This window comes from Lactuca saligna, chromosome 2 (assembly GCF_052625555.1).
Source record: "Lactuca saligna cultivar CGN05327 chromosome 2, ASM5262555v1, whole genome shotgun sequence".
Classification (NCBI taxonomy): Eukaryota; Viridiplantae; Streptophyta; class Magnoliopsida; order Asterales; family Asteraceae; genus Lactuca; species Lactuca saligna.
In genome coordinates this window covers 40,335,490-40,340,757 of record NC_136418.1, presented here as the reverse complement: position 1 = coordinate 40,340,757, position 5,268 = coordinate 40,335,490, and the positions used below count along the sequence as shown (strand labels likewise).

At 34.6% G+C, this 5,268-nt stretch overlaps 1 long non-coding RNA gene across 1 annotated transcript; it reads right to left on the bottom strand.

Annotated features, from left to right (window-relative positions):
* Positions 1-334: 334 nt before the first annotated feature.
* On the bottom strand, positions 335-980 carry LOC145030887 (uncharacterized). Its single transcript, XR_013676729.1, has 2 exons — positions 855-980; positions 335-628 (listed from the first exon to the last, which is right to left on the bottom strand). It is a non-coding gene; the product is annotated as an uncharacterized LOC145030887 (long non-coding RNA).
* Between the last annotated feature and the right edge of the window lie 4,288 nt (positions 981-5,268).

The window sequence follows — 5,268 nt, the reverse complement described above, 5'->3', positions numbered from 1 at the left end:
AGTAACCTTTTAATAAAAGAATTGCGGAATTTGTCCCAAAACAATAATATGATAAAGATTTATCAAAAGCATTTCCTTAGGAATGTATTTCATTAAAAGACTTGGGATGTCATGTTCGATACAGTACATAAGTATAAACAGTAGATTATAAGTCTTACAACAGTTATTTACAACTATTGGCCTATAATCCAAAATTCCCTCATCATCATCATAATTATGCTCTGAATCTACTACTTGTAAAACAGAAAGTTGAATGGGTCAGACTTGGGAGCCTGGTGAGCATATAAAGTTTTCAACCCACAAATAATAATAAATTTATTAATTTCATCAATCAACAATAAATTTATTAATTTCATCAATCAACAATAACCCTGATTACTCATTCCCGTTATCCTCACTTTACGTCCCTAAACACCTATACAAGGGACCTAGTCTAAGGATTTTATCATCGGGATGGACACTACTGATAAGGGGGTTCCTCAATAATAAATGTCCTAAAGGTAACCATGAGGGGGATGGAGTACATCGGTGAACACATCGTTCACAACACCTACAGGTTGCGAGCCTGCCAGCGTCCACTGGACTGTCTAGAAGAGTCTGTGGTCGTCATCCATACTCCGCTAGATGACTGGAACAACAACAATATCGATGCCTCTCATCATTTTAACACACATCAACTATTTTATCTACCCAACATATTTGTAGATAAAATACATATACAGTTTATAACTTGTATAAAACATTGTATTCAACAATCGTCTCAAATAAACAATCAATATAATTATACATAACACGTATTTTATAGAAAATACTTCATATCTATGTGTAAGATGAAAGTAACTATATATACTCACGTGATATGACGAGAGTAAGCCTTGGATCATAATTAGTTCCGACAATAACTCCTCAAGCTTTTATTAACTGAAACTCACCCTTCCAAAATATTTTCTATTCTTTCTTTCTAAATTTAATAAAATTATTAAATGGTATGATTTAGAAACTCAAAATTGGTCTCCTATTTATACTACTCCATAACGATAAGATTTGAACAAAAGTACTACGTCTCACTTTCGTTTCCTCCACCATTCGCTGCTATGTATGATCTAATTTGCTTGACACGTAACCTACTCATCACACTTCGATTATTCTAATTTCTATGGCCACATATTCTTTTTAACACATATCGATACCATGTAATTGTTTTATATAAATCACAAATATCCTTCCGTTAAAGTTTTTCGTAAAAAGCTTTACTTTCTTTACATCAATTTTATATTATATACATATAATATATATATTGGGTTTAGAACATAACATTTATACATACATATTTGTTTAAAATAATGCAATTCTCACGGTATACAAACTCACATAAAATCAACTATTTCATAATAGATCAATTAGCTTACTTTTTCTTTTTTTTCCTTTTTTTTTTATTTATTTATTTTTTATTTTCTTATCTTTTTTTTTTTTTTGAATAATGAATTCTTTATAATACTAAAATTTGTAACCAACAAGATATGCAAATAGAATTTCCAATAGGATAATATACAAATTCATCGGACATATAACAAAGGTTTCTTTACGATATATCCAAACTTATAATTTATAACTAACGTCATAAAATATACTTGATAATTTAGCGTTAGAAAAAATAGGTCTAACTCCAAAATATCGTTAAATATTTGGGTTCGTCGTTGAATGTATTTAGACCAAATACATATTATAACATACAATTTTAGATTTTAGGTTAGTGATAACTTTCGTTTACACTTCGTCGGTTAATTTTGATTTTAATTTTAATATTATTATTTTTAACAGACCGGACAGGAAAATCCGTTAAAAATTCATAACCTCTTCATCCGATGTCCGTTTTCGTCAGTCTTTTTACCGTTGTACTACTATTGACGAGACATTCGATTCTCGTTTAGGTTGTGTCGGCTAAATTTCGCTCGATCTTAAACGAGTATTTAGTTATCTACTGCTAAGCTAAAACTTAGAAAAATCATAACTTTCTCATACGAAGTCAGATTTGGGTATTCTTTTTATCGAACTTCTCGGTTTAACGAATACTACGACTTTAGTTTAGATTGTTAAGGCTAAAAAGCACTTTATCGTATTATTCACTTTGTACGCTTCCCGGTGCCGTGCCGGTTTTATCGTGAAACTTTGACATGTCATAACTTCTTCGTTATAACTCGGATTTCGACATTCTTTATATCTCCGGAATCCTTGTTTTGGCCACTACAACTTTCTTAAAAGATATTGGCTTTTTATATTATTTATTTTAAATGCTTATTTTTATTATTAATTAATTAAATCATAATAATTAAGCAAGTAAGCGTATAATTCACATAATTTTCACATAATTCCTCTTTATTACTTCAAAATGAGTTACAATGGTTGACCTAGACTATTACAACTTTATTAATGCTTTTAGCCCAGAAACACGGGCATTACACATGGGTATTAGGGTTTGCATGGATGTAACCTTAATCCACCACAATATATAAAGGAGGCTTTGGTTTTTGAAATCACACTAGTTGACACTTGTTGAGGTGAGGGCTGATTTCAAGATAGTAGTGACTATTTTCTCAAAGTTCCAAGTTTGTGGTGATTTGTGATTTCCATTTGAGGCATTCACACTATTGGTGCTAGGCTCTAAAATTCCAAGCAATCAACTACTACTACAAGGTAAGTATTTCTACTAGCTTTATTTGATTCATGTTCCCCATGCCATGCTAATTAGGATATGAACCTTGGAAAAATAATTATTTGCATGTATCTTAGACAAACATAGATCCAAGGTTTATTAGGGTTGCATGTACACTTAGGAAGTGTTAGAATGCTCAAAACCCATCAGATATCGGTTTTGACAGTCAACTCATTAAGTCGAATGGATAACTCATGCATTTCTGCTGGGGCAAAAATGGTACGGAGATTTGGCTACAAAGGTAGTTCCATAGATTAAGTCGATATGAGACTCGACTTGATGTTCGGGAGGAATTCTCGGGAGTTCTTCGGGAAGATATCATGAATATTCTAGTTTTTCGGGGATGCTCTAGAAGTCTTTAACTTCTTGTTTCTCGTTGATTGCATGGACTAGGAAAACCTAATACTCCTTTCTGCATAAGTTCTTCAAGCTTTGATACAGGGAATGATGTAGAGATTTGAGCTAAGCTTGACACCATATATCATGAGGATCCGGTCAGAGGGAAAAATTGAGAAGAATAGCTTTTTCATAACAAAGTGTATCAGTATGATCAGGACTCAGCTGATACATGCCAAAGATAACATGAAAGCTCTTTATTGAAACTAACATCAGGTCAATGAGGAAAGAATCATTTCTCGAGGTAAGGATACAATTTAGAGATAATTCGTTAGTGTACTCATTCTCACTGGTAACTATCTTGATGGTAAATGTTTCGGTTATTAGACGAGGATTATGTTTACGAAAATATTTGAATGAATGATCATAAAACTTTCGTGAAACTAGATTCGAAAAGAATGTGGGTATAAGAATTGTCGAGAAGAAATATACCCACAGCGGTGGGATCATCGGCTGCTTCCTCTTGCTTCATAGTTAAAACCATCTCAACGTTTTTGACGTTGTTGGTGGTTGCTGTCTTTGGGCAGTTTCGCTTGAAATGCCTGATCTCTCCACAACCATAGTAGGCCTGTCCGATACTTGATCCAGAAGCTTGGTTGATTAGATGAACTGGTATTCTGTAGGTTCGAGCGGAGTGGCCATTTTTTCCACATCTTTTGCAGATCAACTCACGACATGGGCCAGGGATACGATGGTGATAATTGCACCTGTTGCACCAAGGGTGATTGCCGCTATAGGCACAACAACTGGAGTAGAGGTAGCTTGAACTGTAGACATATCAACAGGAGTAGCGGCAACTTGATTTGCCATAGCTTCATGCCTCTTGGAGGGTCCTTGTGAACTATGACCCTTTCACCTTTTCCAGAAAGCCTTCTTACTCCTTTTACGCTCGTTCTGATGCTCCCGAATATTTTTATGGTTTTGAGGGTTAGTGATACTTCCTGGTCCATTGAACCTGTTAGAGCACAAATATGTCACTATGGCAGTCACTGCGGCAGAAATAGCCAACTAGGTCATCATTAGATCGAATTGAGGAGGAGGTGGCGACGGAGGTTGTTGTTACTTGAACTGGATCCTTCCTTTGAATACATTTCGATCTAAATTTATTAGGAAAAACAGGATGGTAAGTCTCTGCATTAAATCAAGAGATATGAAACAAGGGATATCTCTTTAAGACAAACATATGATTCTATTAAGCGATAGGGCAGGAATGAATTATCAAGGCAAATAATCTATCGCTAAAGGAATGATCGATGGACAACGCTTGAACAAGAATTTTCTACGACAAAGTTGGATCTAGAAATACTCCCATAGTATTTCATGATTCGCTGCGACGACGGCTCGTTGTTTGGGGTATTTGGGTAAGTTTTAGGCATGCTGAACACCACAGTCACTCCCAGGCACATGTTGGTCGTGTCTCGAATGAATATAGTTGATCAGGCTATATTAACCCTAGACATGACTACATAACTGCCCAGGTTTAACCGCAACATACAACACCCATTTACTTATGTTTTGTTCTACTTGTAGTTACGGATCTCGACGGTTAAGTATACTTGTATGTTTTTGAAAATACTTATATTTTGAAGTATACTTTTACTTCAGAGCACTTAAGCCCCTTAATGTTTATAGTCTTATACCATGTAAGGTTTGGTATACTCAGTTCACTATAAACAAGGGCTCTGATACCAATCTGTCACACCCCGAATCCGAAGGCGGAAACGTCTCGGGGCGGAGGTGACTTCATGTGAATATCATGACCAATGTACATAGTAAGTGAAGTAAAACACAAAACATTACAATACATAGATTTCATTACATCACTTGAAAAGTAAAGTGTTACAAGTTTTCATAGATACATAAGTTTAAACAAAAGAAAGACGTGACTTCCATTCGCTCCATCTTCTGCAAAAGGACGCGGGGTACCTGTCTAAGTAGAACCTGAGAATACAAGCATTTTAAAAATCAACATAAAGCTGGTGAGTTCATAAGCAATTTGTTTTTATGAAAATGTACAAGATTCCTTTTGATTTCCGAAAATTTTACAACCCAAGGAAAATCCCATATTTTCCTAATGTGAAAGATGTATACTGAAAACCTGATTAACCCTGTCAAGTGTGTTTATTTACCAACCCAAAAATGTAATGTAAAAGATGTAT